Source organism: Pristiophorus japonicus, chromosome 9, assembly GCF_044704955.1.
Source record: "Pristiophorus japonicus isolate sPriJap1 chromosome 9, sPriJap1.hap1, whole genome shotgun sequence".
Lineage (NCBI taxonomy): Eukaryota > Metazoa > Chordata > Chondrichthyes > Pristiophoridae > Pristiophorus > Pristiophorus japonicus.
In genome coordinates this window covers 127,796,165-127,816,714 of record NC_091985.1, presented here as the reverse complement: position 1 = coordinate 127,816,714, position 20,550 = coordinate 127,796,165, and the positions used below count along the sequence as shown (strand labels likewise).

General features: G+C 44.6%; 1 protein-coding gene across 4 annotated transcripts in view; it reads left to right on the top strand.

Annotated features, from left to right (window-relative positions):
- macrod2 (mono-ADP ribosylhydrolase 2) overlaps positions 1 to 20,550 on the top strand; it is a 1,460,169-nt gene that overhangs the window by 21,085 nt on the left and 1,418,534 nt on the right. The window lies entirely within an intron of this gene.

The window sequence follows — 20,550 nt, the reverse complement described above, 5'->3', positions numbered from 1 at the left end:
CGCTGTACTATATTTTCTTTCATTATAACATAACCTGGGAATGTAACAATAACATCCCCATGCAATTTTGACCAGATATTCATGTGTTTGGCACGCGCATCTCTTTAATCTCTCCAGTAGCCAAAGTTCGGTTCAAGTGTGCAGCTGCTTTATTTTGCGGTAAGGAGACCATGTAAAACAATAGATACGAGCAGATTTCCTTAGATACAACTTAGCTCTATGTTGTAACACAAATATTGAACACACACACACACACACACACACACACACACACACACACACACACACACTTTGGGTCAGGTTGCTTGACCTACACAGACTAACTCATTATCCTATAGTCCTGTTCTCCCTGCTGGTTCTTGTCCTTTTTAACCTTTGTTCAGTACTTTATTGTCTGACTTTTTGGTGTCTAATCTGGTTTTTAAAAGCCTCTCTGACTGTCAAAAAAACTTATCCCTCTTCTCTCAAAGACCAACTAAAGGTCTAAGGGTTTTCCACCAGACACCCTCTTTCTGGATACCCACAGTAGCGAACAAATTGCCTATTGCTTAGTCTCTGGGAGAAGCAATGATGAATCAATCTGGTGCATGTCTTGTTTTAAACTTGAGAACACTCATTACATTAAAAATAAGAACCCCAATATTAAAAGTAACTTCCTTCCTCCGCCCTCCCTCCCCATTTCTTAGTGTGGCAAAGTGGCCAACAAAGTCTTAAAAACGTGACCCTTGTAGTAAAACAAATACAAAGATTCCAATCTTCTGCCCTCCCAGTATTACCAAATCCCAAGTTCTTCCTTCATCGTGCTGTCACACAGCAGAACCACACTCTGATATTTCTGATGACCAGGACTTTCCCATACCTGTTTCTGAACACCACAATTCTTCCCTCCCTATACTCCTTATTGTGACTAAAGCCCATTCTGAACGTTCAATTATTTTCAGATTTCATGGAAAAATGGACAGCGTTGGTATTTAATTCTCAGAATACCTTGTAATAAAAACAGATTTTGACACATTCAGTGTTCCTGTTCATATATTGCATGTTGTACCATAATAGCCTTTTAAGTATACGTGCTAATGTCGTCCCATCAAAAGTTTTTTTAAAACACAAAGGCAAACAAGTCAGATGTTTCTTATTAGTTTTTCTAATCTTGAGCAACTGGAGATTTATAAGCAGATTACAGTTGCCTTTTAACTAATCTCAGGATGTACCTATTTGCAATAATTCGACCCCTGGGGTCTTAAAGGCACAGGTCACATTACAAGCAGCTACTCCTTAGCAGTAGAATAATATATTCTGCATTGCGTAGTATATTGCTCCTGTCTTTGCAATACACTGCATCTCTTGATTTGTCATGAGCAATTTCATGAGAGCGCAGCTAAAATTATTTACATGGATAATGGGCCAAAAATTGCAGGCGGATGCCTCCGACCAAAATTCTTTTTTATGAACGTACCTGGTGGTCCTGGAAGAACGAACACTTGCGCTCCGAGGGATAGCTGTGCAGCCCATCACAGAGGCCCACGTATTCCAGGAGCATAAGCGCAATTTGGGATCATGGGCCTGGACCATCAATCAGAATGTAGTATTCTCATTCATAGTAGTAGGAGCTTCAAGCTCCCATTACTATCAATGAGAATATCCTTAAAATCAAAAACACAAACATAAATTTAAAAAAAAACACTTTTTTAAAATAAATTAATAGAAATTGCATTAAATGTTTGAGAAATTTATTTTTTGAAATTAATGTTTAATAGTGTTAAAAATAAAGTTACCTTCATAGACACTGTTTTTAATATAAGAAATAAGTAATAAGACTTACTTTTTCTATGTTAAAACTCTTAAACTGCTTTTACCAGGCATGACAGTTTGAAGGACATTCACTGGGCAAGAGTTGGGCAAATAGCCCAATTCTCCGCCTGTAAAGGCCCTTCTCCCGGGGAGGCACGCGATCTGTCAAATTGACAGATCGCAAGTTCCAGGTTCAGGCGTATGTGCTTCGCTCGCCTAAACCCGGAACTTGTGGGGCCTCTTCGGGCGCGTACGCACCCGGACCAGGGCCAATAACCTGGTCAACTTGGCTCTCGAGTCAGAAAATGGTGGGTCTACGCAGAGTCAGAGGAAATGTATTAGCATGGATCGAGAATTGGCTGGCTAACAGAAAGCAGAGAGTCGGGATAAATGGGTCCTTTTCAAGTTGGAAATCGGTGGTTAGTGGTATGCCACAGGGATCGGTGCTGGGACCACAACTGTTTACAATATACATAGATGACCTGGAAGAGGGGACGGAGTGTAGTGTAACAAAATTTGCAGATAACACAAAGATTAGTGGGAAAGTGGGTTGTGTAGAGGACACAGAGGCTGCAAAGAGATTTAGATAGGTTAAGCGAATGGGCTAAGGTTTGGCAGATGGAATACAATGTCGGAAAATGTGAGGTCATCCCACCTTGGGGAAAAAAAAACAGTAAAAGGGAATATTATTTGAATGGGGAGAAATTACAACATGCTGCGGTGCAGAGGGACCTGGGGGTCCTTGTGCATGAATCCCAAAAAGTTAGTTTGCAGGTGCAGCAGGTAATCAGAAAGGCGAATGGAATGTTGGCCTTCATTGCGAGAGGGATGGAGTACAAAAGCAGGGAGGACCTGCTGCAACTGTACAGGGTATTGGTGAGGCCGCACCTGGAGTACTGCATGCAGTTTTGGTCACCTTACTTAAGGAAGGATATACTAGCTTTGGAAGGGGTACAGAGACGATTCACTCGGCTGATTCTGGAGATGAGAGGGTTACCTTATGATGATAGATTGAGTAGAATGGGTCTTTACTCGTTGGAGTTCAGAAGGATGAGGGGTGATCTTATAGAAACATTTAAAATAATGATGGGGATAGACAGGATAGAGGCAGAGAGGTTGTTTCCACTGGTCGGGGAGACTAGAACTAGGGGGCACAGCCTCAAAATACGGGGGCGCCAATTTAAAACCGAGTTGAAAAGGAATTTCTTCTCCCAGAGGGTTGTGAATCTGTGGAATTCTCTGCCCAAGGAAGCAGTTGAGGCTAGCTCATTGAATATATTCAAATCACAGATGGATAGATTTTTAACCAATAAGGGAATTCAGGGTTACGGGGAGCGGGCGGGTAAGTGGAGCTGAGTCCACGGCCAGATCAGCCATGATCTTGTTGAATGGCGGAGCAGGCTCGAGGGGCTAGATGGCCTACTCCTGTTCCTAATTCTTATGTTCTGTTCTTATTAATGTTGAGGAGGTCCAGAACCAGGGGTCACAGTCTGGGGATGGGGGGTGGGCCATTTGGGACCGAGATGAGGAGAAGCTTCTTCACCCAGAGAGTGGTGAACCTGTGGAATTCTCTGCCGCAGAAAGTTGTTGAGGCCAATTCACTGGATGTGTTCGGGGTGGGGGGGCGGGGGGGAGTTAGATGTGGTCCTTGCTACTGGGGGGATTGGGGGTATGGCGAGAAAGCAGGAATGGGGTACTGAGGTTGCATGTTCAGCCATGAACTCATTGAATGGCGGTGCAGGCTCGAAGGGCCGAATGGCCTACTCCTGCACCTATTTTCTATGTTTCTATTAGGCTGACACTCTTGTGTAATACTGACACCGTGCTACATTGACAACTTTACACGAGGCTGCATCTGCCAGTTATGGTGGTCCAGATGAACATACAAGATCCTGTGGAAGAGTTCACTCAGTGCCATGGCCAACGTTGCTCCCTCAACTGACACCACCAAAATGCAATCAACTAATCGGCATCTCATAAGCGGTCTGTGGACAAAGTGGCTGTATTTTTCTGCAGAACAGTCACTGCATTTAAAAGCTATTCATTGTGTTGAGGACTTTGATATGTTTGTGAGAGATGTGCTAAGCGCTGTGTAAATGAAAGTCTGTTCTTTCTGTCTTAAGTTTCACTTGCACTTGTTAATAATAAATTGCAGGAATTCTAAGTATTGCTATGGAAGGGGAAAAATTGCAGATCTGCATTCGTCCCGCTCGGGCGCAGCAAGATCGCTTTTGAAATAAATAAGTATAGTTAGTAGTTGGTATATTTTATAGTTTTCTCTCTGGTGGTTGTTAACTTAAAGAACAAACTCGGATTATTCATGAGCAGTAAAAGAAAATTGCTATTTATTCCGTGCACTATGACCCAAAACACCTCCCTGGTGGGATCAGTGTTACGAGGCTGAACAAATGCCTTCTAGTTCACTTTGCCACAATATAACCTGACTTAAAAATTTATTTCTTTGGACAATGGGATATTTGAGAAATAAAGTTGAGCTCCTCAAACTACTGACTTGATTGATTGCAACAGGAGAGAAATTTTGCCAAGTATAAAAATGGCATTCTCTTTAGGTTCAATATTCTCCCAGGCTGGGAAATATTTGTAAGATGGAGGGAGGGGTAAGAACAACTTCAGTCCCACATTCCAGAGAAAGAAACAGGCCCTCCTGAAGGAAAGTTCTGGGGATTTCAAGATAAAATAGCCAGTGCTATGGGCAAGGTTAGCTATCACTTTTGAGAATAGTTTTTTTTATATTGTATACATTGGCGATATACACCTAGAAATGTGTCAACATAACATGGCACCAAAGACCTTTGATGTTTGAGTGAGTTGGAACAGTTGCTTGTTTATGAGTGGTAGCTTTGGAAATAAGTTGACTAATTTTGAAAGGTCGGTGTTGTGCTGGTTGTTTTGGCGTTGATTCATACCTTTTTCAGCTGTGTAGTGAATGGAACTGTTTTTTATTTTATTTTGGTTTGTTGTTAGTAGATATTTTAGAAAATCAAGATGGTTAACTTCGCAGACTGAGCCAATTGCAATTTTAAATTTTTGTGCTGTGAAGGTGTGATTGTATACTTAAAAGGTAGATGCAAGATTTTTTTATTGTATAAAATACCAAATAACCAAGACATGGGGTGAAAACAAAGCAGTAATTAATCACAGTTCTTGGAATCTGTACTGCTGATGAGATTTTATGGAAATAGTGTACAATATATCAGAACTTGGTGCCTTAATTATCTATATATAATCTAATTTTAAAAAACTTACACCTGCATGCATTTCTTGTCTGCACCACTTGCTTCCTGTTGTCACTTTTTTGTCACCGTTTATTGTGTCAAAAGTTTTTCCATTATAAATTGCCATGTCCTCATTGATGATGGAAAATGTCTATGTAAACACTCACGCAGATTGTCATGCTTTCTGAGCTGTCTCTGCCAGCTTGCCTGCTGTTTGACTTATATTTACGTAGCTGAGCTTCCTGAAGGTGGGTACAAAACATATTAAATTCAAAAACAAAGGTAACTTTTCATTTTAATTTAGTTATTTATGTAAACATACTTTTAAGTATCTGAATCTATTACTAACAGATTTGTATAGAAAAAGCCGGCCGTTAAAGTAGCTCTCTGATAGTTTTGCTTCCTCACTCGATGGCCTTCTCCACATAAGAACATAAGAAATAGGAGCAGGAGTAGGCCATTTGGCCCCTCGAGCCTGCACCGCCATTCAGTAGGTTCATAGCTGATCTTCTACCTCAACTCCACTTTCCTGCATTATCTCGATATCCCTTGATACCCTTAATAGGTAAATAGGATCATAGAAATGAAAGCGTGGCTCAAAGATTGGTGTGGGAGGAATGGATTTCAATCCATGGGGCACTGGCACCGGTACTGGGATAAGAGGGAGCTGTTCCATCGGGGCGGACTTCATTTGAACCAGACTGGAGCCAGTGTCTTGGCGAATCGAATAACTCGGGCTGTAGATAGAGCTTTAAACTAAATAGTCGGGGGAGGGATCCGGTGAGTGGAAATTTTAAAAAGTCAAAGGGAAAGGAGAAAGCAAAAGTGCAGGGTAGCAATAGGGATAATAACAACCAGAGTGTGACAGGAAGGGACAGAGCGTATACACAAGATAAAATTAAAAGCTCTCTATCTGAACGCACAAAGCATTCATAATAAGATAGATGAGTTGAAGGCACAAATAGAAGTAAATGGGCATGATCTGATTGCCATTGCAGAGACGTGGTTGCAAGGTAACCAAGGCTGGGAACTGAATATTCGGGAGTATCTGCCATTTCGTAAGGATAGGCAGAAAGGAAAAGGAGGTGGGGTCGTTCTGTTAATAAAGGATGAGATCAGTGCAGTAGTGAGAAATGATATTGGTTCAGAAGATCAAGATGTTGAATCAGTTTGGGTGGAGATAAGAAGTAATAAGGTCACTGGTGGGAGTGGTCCACAGGCCCCCAAATAGTAGCCACACAGTAGGACAGGATATAAATCAAGAAATAATGGAAGCTTGTAAGAAAGGTACGGCAATAACCATGGGCAATTTTAATCTTCTTATTGATTGGACAAATCAAATTGGCAAAGGTAGCCTTGAGGAAGAGTTCATAGTGTATGCAGGATGGTATCTTGGAACAATACATTGTGAAACCAACCAGGGAGCAGACTATTCTAGATCTGCTAATGTGTAATGAGTCTGAATTAATTAATGATCTCGTAGTGAAGGATCCTCTTTGGAAGAGTGATCACAACATGGTAGAATTTCAAATTAAGTTTGAGGATGAGAAAGCTAAGTCTCAAACTAGTGTTCTGAACTTAAATAAAGGTAATTACAAATATATGAAGGCAGAGTTGGTTAAAGTGGACTGGGAAAATAGATTAATGGAAAAGCAGTGGCAAACATTTAAAGAGATATTTCATAACTCTCAGCAAAGATATATTCGAGTAAGAAAGAAAGACTCTTAAGAGAAGGATGAACCATCCGTGGCTAAATAAGGAATCAACTTGAAAACAAAAGCATGCAATGTTGCGAAGAACAGTGGAAGGCCAGAGGATTGGGAAATTTTTGAAAAACCAGCAAAGGATGACTAAAAAAATGGTAAAGGCAGTGAAGATAGCATATGAGTATAAACTGGCAAGAAATATAGGGGTCAAGTTTCGGCCTGAGTTGCTCCTATTTTTTTTGAGCAACTGGTTTAGAATGGAGTATCTTAGAAATTGCAATTCTCGGCATTTAGTTTGGTCCAGTTCTAGTCAGAACAGTTTCAGTTTGGAACAGATTTTATTTTCAAAAAGGGGCGTGTCCAGCCACTTACGCCTGTTTTGAAAGTTTAGGCAGTGAAAACTTACTCCAAACTAACTTAGAATGGAGTAAGAGTAGATTTTTGTACGCTCAGAAAAACCTTGCCTACACTTTACAAATCAGGCGTAGGGAACGAGGTGGGGGGGAAGGGAAGTAATTAAATTCTACAAGCATTCAACAGTCTTACTTATACAAATAAAGAGCCATCCTGACTAAAAAATTATAAACAAAGCAAAGACAAAATATTGAATATTCCTACCTGTGAGAAGCAACAGCAGCCTTCGAGCTGCGGTGCTTCAGGCAGGCCTTCCATGTTGGAGACAGGGGCAGCGTCAGTGGCTCGACGGCAGCCCAACAACAACGGCAACAAGCAGCCTTTGAGCTGCGCTGCTTCAGGCAGGCCTTCTTTCCATGTAGGAGATAGGGGCGGCGTCAGTGGCTCGACGGCAGCCAAAGAAACAGCAAGCAGCCTTCGAGCTGCGAGGAAAGCTGAGGCCATTCGGCCACGGGATAGGGGCGTCGGCAGTGGCTGACGGCAGCCGAAGACACAGCAAGCAGCCTTCGAGCTGCAAGGGAAGCTGAGGCTATTCGGCCACGGGATAGGGGCGTCGGCAGTGGCTGACGGCAGCCGAAGACACAGCAAGCAGCCTTCGAGCTGCGAGGGAGACTGAGGGCATTCGGTCTCCACTACAAGCAGCCAGATAGCCAGGTTGAAACTTAAATTTGCAGAATGGGTGCTGATTTCAGCAGGTGATTTATTTGACAGTGCTGCTAAAAGCACTCCTTCAGACACACAAAAAATCACCAAAATTCAATCCCAAGCCTTTCCATGGGTACACGAGACAAATCAACACTTTTCTTTAAGTCCCTTTAAAAATGACCGAGTGCCAATGTTTCTGGTCTACTGCGCATGCGCGCGCGGCCTGCCGGCACGACGTTGCCTTATTTAACTTAGCCCCGCCCCCCTCCGCTTGCAGAATCGGCGTGACTCTGTGGCTCCGCCCCCCCGCTGCGATCTGCGCACTGCGCCGAGCTCCCAGGGACCAGCAAGGAGCCGGAGAATTAAGAGGTATTTTTCTGTCGCACTTTAAGCGCGAAAAACGGGCGTGCGGCCCGAAATTTGACCCCATAAAAACAGACAGTAATAGCATCTACAGGTATATAAAAAGGAAGCGAGTAGCTAAAGTAAACGTTGGTCCCTTAGAGGATGAGACTGGGAAATTAATAATGGGGAACAGGGAAATGGCAGAGACTTTGAACAAATATTTTGTATTGGTCTTCATGGTAGAAGACACTTAAAAACATCCCAATAACTGATAATCAAAGGGCTGTGGGGTGGTGGGGGGGACTTAAGACTATCACTAGACATAAAGTACTAGGCAAACTAATGGGACTAAAGGTGGACAAGTTCCCTGGACCTGATGGCCTACATCCTGGGATCTCAAAAGAAATGGCTTTAGAGATAGTGGATACATTGGGTGTAATCTACCAAAATTCCCTGGAGTCTGGAGAGGTCCAAGCGGACTGGAAAATCGCAAATGTAACACCCCTACTTAAGAAAGGAGGGAGACAGAAAGCAGAAAACTATAGATCAGTTAGCCTAACATATGTCATTGGGAAAATGCTGGAGTCTATCATTAAGGAAGTAGTAGCAGGACATTTCGAAAATCAAAATGCAGTCAAGCAGAGACAGCATGGTTTTATGAAAGGGAAATCATGTTTGACAAATTTGCTTTGAGGATGTAACGAGCAGGGTGGATAAAAGCGAACCAGTCGATGTGGTGTATTTGGATTTCCAGAAGGCATTCGATAAGGTGCCATATAAAAGGTTACTGCCCAAGATAAGAGCTCACGGGGTTGGTGGCAATATATTAGCATGGATAGCGGATTAGCTAATTAACAGAAAACAGAGCGTTGGAATAAATGGGTCATTTTAAGGTTGGCAAACTGTAACTATTGGATTGCCACAGGGATCAGTTCTGGGGCCTCAACTATTTACAATTTATATTAATGACTTGGATGAAGGGACCAAGTGTAATGCAGCCAAATTTGCTGATACAAAGATAGGTGGGAAAGCAAGTTGTGAGGAGGCCGTAAAGAATCTACAAAGGTATATAGATAGGCTCAGTGAATGGGCAAAAATTTGGCAAATGGAGTATAATGTGGGAAAATGTGAGGTTATCCACTTTGGTAGGAAAAATAAAAAAGCAAATTACTATTTAAATGGGGAGAGATCACAAAATGCTGCAGCACAGAAGAATCTGGGAGTTCTTGTACATGAAACACAAAAAGTGAGTACTTGCTGTACCTGCATAATCAGGAAGGCAAATGGAATGTTGGCCTTTATTGCAAGGGGGATACCGTATAAAAGCAGAGAAATCCTGCTCCATCTGTACAAGGTGTTGGTAAGACCACACCTGGAGTACTGTGTACAGTTTTGGTCTCCTTATCTAACGAAGGATATACTTGCATTCGAGACAGTTCAGAGAAGGTTCACGAGGTTGATTCCTGGGATGAAGGGGTTGTCATATGAAGAGAGGTTGAGCAGGCCTATTCTCATTGGAGTTTAGAAGAATGAGATGTGATCTTATTGAAACATGTAAGATTCTGAGGGGGTTTAACAGGGTAGATGCAGAGAGGATGTTTCCAATCATGGGGGAATCTAGAATTAGGGAGCATAGTTTAAGAATAAGGGGTCGCCCATTTAAGACAGAAATGAGGAGGAATTTCTTCTCTGAGGGTTGTGAATCTTTGGAATTCTCTACCCCAGGGAGCTGTGGAGGTTGGGTCATTGAATATATTTAAGGTGGAGATGGACAGGTTTTTGAATGATGAGGAAGTCTAGGGTTATGGGAAGCAGGCGGGGAAGTAGAGTTGAGGCCAGGATCAGATCAGCTATGATCTTATTGAATGGCGGAGCAGGCTCGAGGGGCCAAATGGCCTACTCCTCCTCCTATTTCTTATGTTCTTCTTATGTTCTTATTATATTCTTAATATTCAAAAATCTATTGATCTCTGTCTTGAATCTCAAAGACTGAGCCTCCACAGCCCTCTGGGGTTGAAAATTCCAAAGATTCACCACCCTCCAAGTGAAGAAGTGTCGTCTCATCTCAGTTCTCAATGGCCGACCCTTTATTCTGAGACTGACCCCTGGTTCGAGACTCCCCAGCCAGCGGAAACATCCTCCCTGCATCTACCCTGTCAAGCCCCGTAAGAACTTTGTATGTTTCAATGAGATCACCTCTCCTAAACTCTAGAGAATATAGCCTAGTCTACGCAATCTCTCCTCATATGACAATCCCCCCATCCCAGAAATCAGTCTGGTGAACCTTTATTGTACTCCCTCTATGGCAAGTATATCCTTCCTTGGGTAAGGAGACCAAAACTGTACACAATACTCACCAGGGTCCGATATAATTGCAATAAGATGTCTTTATTCTTGCACTCAAATCCTCTTGTAATAAAGGCCAACATATCATTTGCTTTCTTAATTGCTTGCTGTACCTGCATGTTAACTTTCAGTGATTCGTGTACAAGGACACCTAAGTCCCTCTGAACACCAAAATTTCCCAATCTCTCACCATTTAAAAAATATTCTACTTTTCTATTTTTCCTACCAACGTGGCTAACTTCACATTTCTCCACATTATATTCCATTTGCCATGTTTTTGCCCACTCATTTAGCCTGTCTTTATCCCCTTGAAGCCTCTTTGCATTCTCCTCACAACTTACATGCCCACCTAACTTTGTATCAACAGCAATCTTGGATATATTACAATTGGTCCCATCATCCAAATGATTGACATAGCTGGGGCCCAAGCACCATGCAGCTGCGAGGCAACATATTCCCCTTCCCCGATTCAAGAATGGGTGTGCACCAAAATAACTGCAAAAAAAAAAAGGGTCAGAAGTACTAAGAAAGCTTTTCTCATCCTCTCCGTAGTCCTTCCAGTGATTTTTGTGGTCTTGCCCACACTCCTGCAGATTGCATGCCATAGTGGCTTCCTTGGTTCTCAGCCCCGCCAAGACCCACTCCACAGGTTCCCAATGTCGAGATGGTCCTCAGCCCCAGTCAGTTTGGGAGATCAGACTCCTGATGGTAATTATCATTTTCTAACTTCTAACTCCTCCCCTATCCCCCTCTCCCTCACTGATTTTGGGACTGGGGAGTTTGAGGTTGACTTTAAATTCTGCTCAGTCGGGACACTATATCTCTTTTTTTTTTGTTTTTGTTTTCTATGGATATGCTGTAAATGGGGGAGCAGAGTACTGGTCAGATCTGCACTTAGTGATGAAAATGAATGATCGGAACCTCCCAAACTGTAGCAGTAACTGTTTGGTTTGTGACATGAACCAAAGCGGGGTGGTGGATGGGTGGAATTCAGTCTCTTCATATGAAGAGCAGTGTGTTTGATATTGAATGCATTGATTACTTAATCTGCAGTACTGAAGAGGTTTAAGCTCGAATCGTAGAATGATAGAGAGTGGTAAGAATGTGGAACTCACTACCACAAAGGGGGCCATTCAACCCATCGTGCCTGTGCCGGCTCTTTGAAAGAGCTACCCAATTAGTCCCACTCCCCTACTTTTGCCCCATAGCACTGCAAATGTTTCATTTTAAAGCATGTATCCAATTTCCTTTTGAAAGTTATTATTGAATCTACTTCCAACACCCTTTCAGGCAACTCACTGCATTAAAAAAAATTCTCATCTCCCACTCTGGTTCTTTTGTGATACCACAATCCTGCAATTCTAACTCCTTTCCCTCCACCCGTGTTCTTTTAGGGGCCATAAGTATATGTATCACTGTTATTCTGCACAAAATTTCAAATTGGGCATTTGATGGTTGCACGGTTGGGATGCGGAGTAATACGAAAGTAGAGTAGCAGTACGGGCTGATTGCAAATCAAACCTCTTAATATTACTATTTGCAATTGTGGCTTATCGATGCTTCAAACTAACCCCAATATATAACTACATTTTACTGTACAGCTCTCCCGTGGTGTTGCACATAGGGACGTGTTTAGGCCAAGTAGAGTTTGAGAGCACAGGAATATTGGAACCAAGTCGGGGTGGAGGCTGATAGGATGGAGTGAAAGGAGGTGGATGGAGAGGAACAGGAGGAGACAAGGGAAAGTGGGGAGTGGAGGGGGGGCGGGGAAAGAGTAGTCTTACGGAGAGCAGGAGAGGGTGAAGTATTACGTCGTATTGATTGCACAGAAACAGGCCATTTGACCCAGCTGGTCTATGCCGGCGTTTATGCTCCACATGAGTTTATTCCTACATCTAACCCTATCCTTTTATTCCTTTCTCCTTCATGTGTTTATTTCGCTTTTCCTTAAATGCATCTATGCTATTCGCCTCAACTACTCTTTGTAGTAGCGAGTTCCACATTCTAACCACACTCTGCTGAAAGAAGTTTCTTTTAAATTCCCTATTGTGTTTATTAGTGACAATCTTGTATTTATGGCCCCTAGTCTCCGCAACAAGTGGAAACATCTCTGCGTCCAGCCGATGAAATTCTTTGATAATCTTAAAAGACCTCGATCAGGTCACCCCTCAGATTTTTCTTTTCTAGAGAAAAGTGTCCCAGTCTGTTCAATCTTTCCTGATGGGTATAAACTTTCAGTTTTGGTATCATTCTATTAAATCTTTTTACTGCCCATAAATGGTTCATGGTGGTGGGGTTGGAGGAGGGGGAAGGAAATAGTTTACCAGGTAGTTTTTGGATGCTATGTGGAGTGGGGAATAGTGGGCCAAGGATGATTTCTGTGTGGCATAGGCAGGGAGGGAGATTTGGACAGGATGAAAGGTTGGCCTGTATGTGTGGGGGCACAACGCTAAAATGTTGCTTAGTGGAGAAGGGGTGGATGGGTGCCCAATATTATTCCCAGTGAGGGTGGGCAGATGGATGGGCACAGGGCAGTGACTGTAGCTGGGGCTGTGCCGATGCTCAATTGGTAGGAGGGTGGGAAATATTGCTGAGTTGAAAGTAATTGTTGTGGGGGTGGGAGGGGGCAGGTGGTGGCAAGGTGTGTACTGCAACTGCCAGGAGGTTGTAATTACAGTGTTACCAATTCTCATAAGCAGTTTCCATTATAAATGTCGACGTAGAAAGTTATAATTTCAGGTCATTGGCAAAGAAACCAGACGATGAGGAAAACTTTCTTTACACAGTGATTGGCTTTGATGTGGAATGCACTGCCTGAAAGGGCGGTAGAAGCAGATTCAATAGTGACTTTCAAAAGGAATTGGATAAATACTTGAAGGGAAAAGATTTACAGGGATGTGTGGAAAGAGTAAGGGAATGGGAGTAATTGGATAGCTCTTTCAAAGAGCCGACACAGGTATGATTGACCGAATGGCCTCTTCTGTGCTGCATCATTCTTTGATTCGATGAATAGAAATGTAAAAATAAAGAAAAGAATGGAGACTGAATTACATCTGTCTGCTCTGGTCCAACTATCCCCAGCTTCACCTGAAGACGACACTTAATCTTGTCTCCCCATGTGCAACACCACAGGATCTTGACTCGTAAAATAGTAAAAATCTTATGTCTGTACCCACTTCCTGTCAGAACCACTTCCTGTTCCCATGTTTTTGTTACACTTTTTTGTCAACTTTCTCCCATTGTACTTTCCTCTGTCAATATTTAATATGGGGCCAAAAATTGCAGCATCGCCGGGTCTGTACGAAGTGCGGACGCATCCAGCGAGACCTCACAAAAACGGGTTCACGGGGCGCGATGCGCGTGCGCCGAGAACCAGCTTTTCCGATCTGTCAAAATTTCTAGAGAGAGATTCTACGCTTCCCCGCAGGAAGGACCTCTATGCGGCAGAGATTGGGCTATTTGCCCAACTCATGCCCAGCGAATATCCTTCAAACTTTTACACACAGTAAAAGCTGGTGTATAGCCTACTTTTACCAGCGTAACATTTTTAAAACACAGAAAAATTAAATGTAATCATTTATTTTTATATTAAAAACCCTGTCCCTTAAGATAAGGTTATTTTTAACCTTTATTAAAACACATTAAAAAATGTTTACAAAAATATATATTTTTTCTAAAACACTTAATTAAATTTGATTTCAATTAATTTTTAATATTTGAGATGTTAAAAATTTATTGTTCTGTGTTTCAGTATTTTAGGGGGTTATTCTCATAGTAATGGGAGCCCATTCAAACAGAGCTCCCATTTTTATCAATGAGAATACTAGATAGTGATTGGTGGTCCAGGCCTACGTGATCCCAGTAGATGTGTTCGTATGTGGAAGACAGGTCCTCGTATGTGGAAGACAGGTCCCCGTACGCTGCGCAGCAAATGAAGGCCTCTGACTGGAATCCTAAGTTCCTCCGAGGCCAACAGGTAGTTTCATAGAATTTTTTGGGGTCAGAGGAGTTCGTACGAAGGAAGCCTCTGACTGCAATTTTCAGCCCATTGTTTTTCTCTCTCTAAACTTGTCACACACTAGAAATCATGAAGGGATTTGGTAGAATATGTAAGAAATTGTTTTCAGTGGCAGAAGGGTCGATAACCAGAGGACACAGATTTAAGGTGTTTGGTAAAAGAACCAGAGACAACATGAGGAAACATTTTTTTATGCAGTGAGCTGTTACGATCTGGAATGCACTGCCTGACAGTGCGAAGAAGCAGATTCAATAGTAACTTGCAAGAGGGATTTGGATGAATACTTCGAGAAAGCATTTACAGGGCAGGGCGAGGGAGAAAGGGCAGGGGAGTGGAACTAATTGGATAGTCCTACCAAAGAGCCAGCACAGGCACAATGGGCCGAATGTCCGCCTGCTTAGTTGTATCATTCTATGAACCACAACCATCCTGTGCCATCTGTCCAGGACATCCAGTTGCTATCGGTTCCATTATTCAAACCCATGGGGGCGAGCAAGATGACCAGTGAACAACCAAAAAACAGCAATTTTTAAGTTAGAAATTTGTAATGAATATATAAAACTATTAATTTTTAGAAATATATTTAAAAAATAAAAAAAACACTCAAAGTAAAACTGTTTTACATAAAGCTTAACAGTAACCTTGCTGGGGCTAAAAGGGTTAAATTATGAGGACAGATTCATATCTGTATTTCCTTGAATATAAAAGATTATCATCATCATCATGTGCAGTCCCTCAAAATCGAGGAAGCCTTGCTTCCACTCAAAGTGTGTTCTCGGGTGACTTGTATAGTCCAATAAGGGAATTACAGTCTCTGTCACAGGTGGGACAGACAGTGGTTGAAGGAAGGGGTGGGTGGAGAGTCGGTTTTGCCGCACCCTCCTTCTACTGTCTGCGCTTGATTTCTTCAAACTCTCGGCGACGAGACTCAAGATGCTCAACACCCTCCTGGATGCTCTTCCTCCACTTTGGGTGGGCCAAGAATTCCCAGGTACCGGTGGGTATGTTGCACTTTATGAAGGAGGCTTTGAGGGTGTCCTTGAAGTGTTTCCTCTGCCCACCTGGGGCTCGCTTGCCGTGTACTAAGGGGTACAAAGGATATGATCTTCACCGTGCGACACTGCAAGAGAACTGCAGGGAACAGCAACAACCCTTGTACGTGGCCTTCTTTGACCTCACCAAGACCTTTGACACTCAACTGTAAGGGACTATGGTGCATCCTCCGTTTCGGCTACCCCCAAAAGTTTGTTGCCATCCTCCTCCTGCTACATGACGACATGCAAGCCGTGATCCTGAACAGATTAAGGAGAGATCGAATTGAGGTTTTAAGATGATCAGAGGAATTGATGGATCGACCGAGAGAAACTATTTTCTCTGGTGGGGGAGTCCAGAACGAGGGGGAAGAATCTTAAAATTAGAGCTAGGCCAGTCAAGGCTGATGTCAGAAAGCACTTCTTCATGCAAAGGGTAGTGGAAAGCTGGAATTCTCTCCCCCCAAAAAACTGTTGAGGATGGGGGATTAATTGAAAATTTTGAAATTGAGATTTATATATTTATGTGAGGCAAGGGTATTCAGGGTTACGGAGTCAAGGCAGGAAGATGGAGTTGAGATACAGATCAGCCATGATCTGACTGAATGGCAGAGCAGGCTTGAGGGGCTGAATGACCTTCTCATGTTCCGATGGTCCATCCCTGCTTCGTGGATGGCTTGCAGAGAGTGTGGGTAAGGGCGAATCCCAAGAGGGCAGCAAATAGCAAGCAGCAGATCCCAGCATGAGGGTATCAGCTGGATTTTCGGCTGATTTGCGCCCCATTAAGTGCCTCGGCAGGATGCTAAAATGATTTTTTGGGCGAAAAACGAAGCACACAAGACTTTGTGCCCTTGCGGAACTTTTGCCAGTGGGTTTGCGGTGGTGCTGAAACTTCCCCGCATCGCTGCTGTTTTGACCGTTTTGATGAGGTAAATCATTGTGCATCACTGCGCGAGCGCCCCGGGTGGAACTTTTGAGCATTTCGCCCGATTTAGCATCCGCCCGAGAACACGCCAAGAAAAAGCAGTCAGACCCAGGGCGCACCAGGCGCTAACAGCGCCATGTTGAAAACGGAGGAGAAAGTCACAGTTGTGAGAGATTAAAAGCATTGGGAGAAGAAGGCTGCGTTACTGCATACTTTTGATTGTGAAGTTTATGTGACTTTCTAGTTTTATAAAGGAAGTCGGCGCGGTCCCGGCCTGTAAGACCATCCAGGGAACAGTGCATACTGCTGCAGGAGGGCAACGGTTGTGAAGAGGGTGACTGGATTTGACGTCACCCAAATCCAGGTCGGTGATTGGAGCATGGGCAGGTACAGCAGGAGCGGCGAGGTCGGGTCGACGGAGCGGCGAGAGTTCGTGGAGTGATGTGATCGGGGCCCAGGAGAGGCAAGGGCCCAGGGGCAGCACGGGTTAGCCCACACTGCGATATGTGTGTGTGCTAGGTCTGTGCAGCAGAGCTGGTCTCCAGTCGTCTTGGTTAATCCTTGCTGCTGGACCAAGACCGAGCTCTGTCAAGCCCATGTGGTGGCTGGTGTGCAATGGCTGCCACACGTGAAAAAAAAAATCCATGCACAGGCATCGTCCACTCTTCAACATGTAGTTCGGGACCTGGAATATTAGGTCCTTCATTGAAATACCTGTGAACTCATCCCTTTTTTGGCGTGGAAGCAAGTCATCTTCGCTTCGAGGGACCGCCTATGATGATGATGAAAGGACATTTTAAAAGATAGGGGGCCATGCTGGGTTCGGAGTCAGTAATCCTGGCTGCTATATTCATACGGTTTCAAGCTGGAAGAAGGCGTATTGTTGATCATTTGCAATGTAATCGAAGAGGTCACAGACGTATGGGGAGGTGGCCTTACCCCCACGACTTTACAGGGAACATCGCTCATACCTCCAGCTCTCTCAGGCACAGTGCATTAGTAGGCTGTGCTTCTGAAAAGAGGTGGTCACAGAGATATGGCAGCTCATCCAGGCAGACCTACAGCCTGTCAGCGGCAACAGGACTGCACTGGCCGTCGAGGTGAAGGTGACTGGCACTTGCCTTCGATACCTCCAGCTCCTTTCGGGCATCAGCGGGGGACATATGCTCCATCTCACAGCACGCTACACCTTGCTGCATTTGCCAGGTGACTAATGCACTGTACCCACACAGGATGGACTTCATAAATTTCCCAATGACCAGGGGGACCCAAAATGAGAGGGTTGTAGGTTTTGGACGATTTGCTGACTTCCCCAAGGTTCAGGGTGTCCTTGACCGTACGCACATCATCTGCGAGCACCAAGAATGCAGAGGTTTTCCAAAACCAAAAGGGATTCCATTCCATGAACGTACAGGTCGTCGGCAACCATACTCGGCTCATCATGGCAGTCAATGCCCAATATCTAGGGAGCATCCATGATGCTTTCATCGTGCATGAGAGCAGTGTCTCACGCATGTTCCAGCATCAACCACAAGGCCAGAGCTGGATGTTCGGGGACAAAGGTTACGGCCTCGCCACCTGGCTCATGATCCCCCTCCGGATCTCTCAGACAGAAGCCGAGCATCGCTATAATGAGAGCCATGCAGCCACATGCAACATCGTCGAACAGACAATTGGAGTGCTCAAGCAGTGCTTCCAATGCCTGGACCACTCTGGAGGTTGCCTGCAATACTCCCCTCAGCAGGTCTCTGAGTTCATTGTGGTGTGCTGCATGCTACACAACTTGGCCATCATGGCGGGGACAGGAATTGCCAATGGGGACTGCAGAACCATCTCAGGAGAAGAGGGGGAGGATGAGGAAGAGGAGCCTGGCGAGGAACCCATGCCACGGGAGGCCTCGTGGAGATTTTGCCACTGCAAAAGCTTTGCGTCAGCAGCTCATAATTGAACACTTTGCTTGAAGAGTAAATGGCACGTTTGAGCATTGCCTGGCCACTCTAACCTACCATGTTGACTATTCCCCCTCTTATTCTGCAAATGAGACACTACACAGGAATGGTTAAGGTGAACAAAAAATGGATTAAACATTGTAACATTGTAAACTTTGTAACCTTTATTGTGAGACTTAAATAAAATAAATCAGCTCTATCCAGCAGTGTGATCATTCAACAACATAATCCAGTGTGAAACTTTTAACGTGACACTTCAACATACATAAAACATACGATGCATCCAGCATCAACCACATAATGCAGCAATCCTGCCCCACTATTTTTTCCCACTGTCTTTTGCGCTTCCCCTTGCCACCCTCCCTTGCATGCTGTTCCTACCCACAGTGGCACCAAGATGGTATGCAGCAGGGCTGCCAGATTCCTGCACTGTTGGGGGGAGAGACCATGGAGACACCGTCTGGGGACGCACTGGAAGAGCTCGTAGCGTGGAAGGCCTGGCTTCTGACTGGCTAGCTTCTTCATCGGCGTTGCCAGTCACAGGTGGTTTGGGTGACAGTGGGGGACACAGAGTGTGTGGCGGCAGACATGGACTGCATCACCTGCCCAAGCTGAAGCAGACCTTGTGCCTGTCATGCGCCATTTTCTGCAAGGGTTCGCGTCACACTCTCCGGAACTCCACTGTCACTGCTGGAGGCCACCAGCCTCGTGTGGGCATTGATGGCCTCGCAGGTATCACGACTCGCACTGACAATCTGCGACCCTACCTCGCTTTCAGGCTGTCAATGCTCGCTGGAATCCTACCCAAGACATCAAGGAACAGACAGCTGACCTGAATGCTCTCCCTGGACATTCCCACCATGTCCAGTTCTAGGTCTGCCTGTCTGTCAGCAGATCGACTTTGCCGACTCACCATCCGGAGAGATGGCATGCGGGAGTCAACCCCAGCACTGCGTTGTTGCGCATCACGTCATCTTCAGAGGAGCTCGTTGCCGCTGGTGGAACAGGGGTGGAATGAAGCTACGCCTGATGCTGCACAGGAGTCGGCTCATCCGTACCCTCCTCTTCCTCCTCCAGACGATGGCCTGATGTGGAGTGGCCCCTTGAGGGATGCGGCGCCTGTGTCTGGTCATGTGGAAATAGAAAGCAAGTAGTTAGCAGCAGGGGAGGGAGCAGGGTGACATGAGGAAGGTCGCATAGCACAGGCTCATTTGAACGACCGCCGCTATTCCATTATATCTAGTCCAGAGGCATTGTATGATATTGCCCCAATCCTAGTCCAGAGGCACTGCAGGACATTGCCCAATCCTAGTCCAGAGGCACTGCAGGACATTGCCCCAACCTATCCCAGGTAGTGTGCGTGACTTACCCTCAGTATCTGAATGGGGGTCAGCGCCTCCAGTGACAGCTGCCGACCTGTGACGCCGATGTTAGTGAGTGGCAGGGTCTGAGGCGGACCGCCGTCTGTCCGCACCTGCTCGCGCTGATTATGCGACTCCTTTGCCTACAAAGATAAAAATGGCAATGATTATAAAAGGGTCCATCTGCTCTTGTGGCACAGATAACCACGAAAGCACTTATACCATACTGCCTGAATGTAATACAGTCCTGTTTAATGGCCTTGGAAGTTGCACATGGTTCATCAGGAGGACATCGAAGTGAGAGCAATCTTATGAGATCTCAGAAGGCAATCTTAATAATGTGTAAAGATCATTCATGGCAAATAGGGTGCCAAACTAATCCTACCTATATGTCATGCATTTTAGGAGGCAACCCACAGAGTGCTGAGAGGCACCAACAGCATAATATGGCAGGGGGATGGGAATCTGTGCAGGGAGACAGAGGGAAGTAATATGGGGGCAGAAGCAAAAGATAGGAAGGAGAAAAGTAAAAGTGGAGGGCAGAGAAATCCAAGGCAAAAATCAAAAAGGGCCACGTTACAGCATAATTCTGAAGGGACAAAGAGTGTTAAAAAGACAAGCCTGAAGGCTCTGTGCCTCAATGCGAGGAGCATTCATAATAAGGTGGACGAATTAACTGCGCAGGCAACTGTTAACGAATATGGTATAATTGGGATTACGGAGACATGGCTCCAGGGTGACAAGGCTGGGAACTCAACATTTAGGAAAGATAGACAGAAAAGA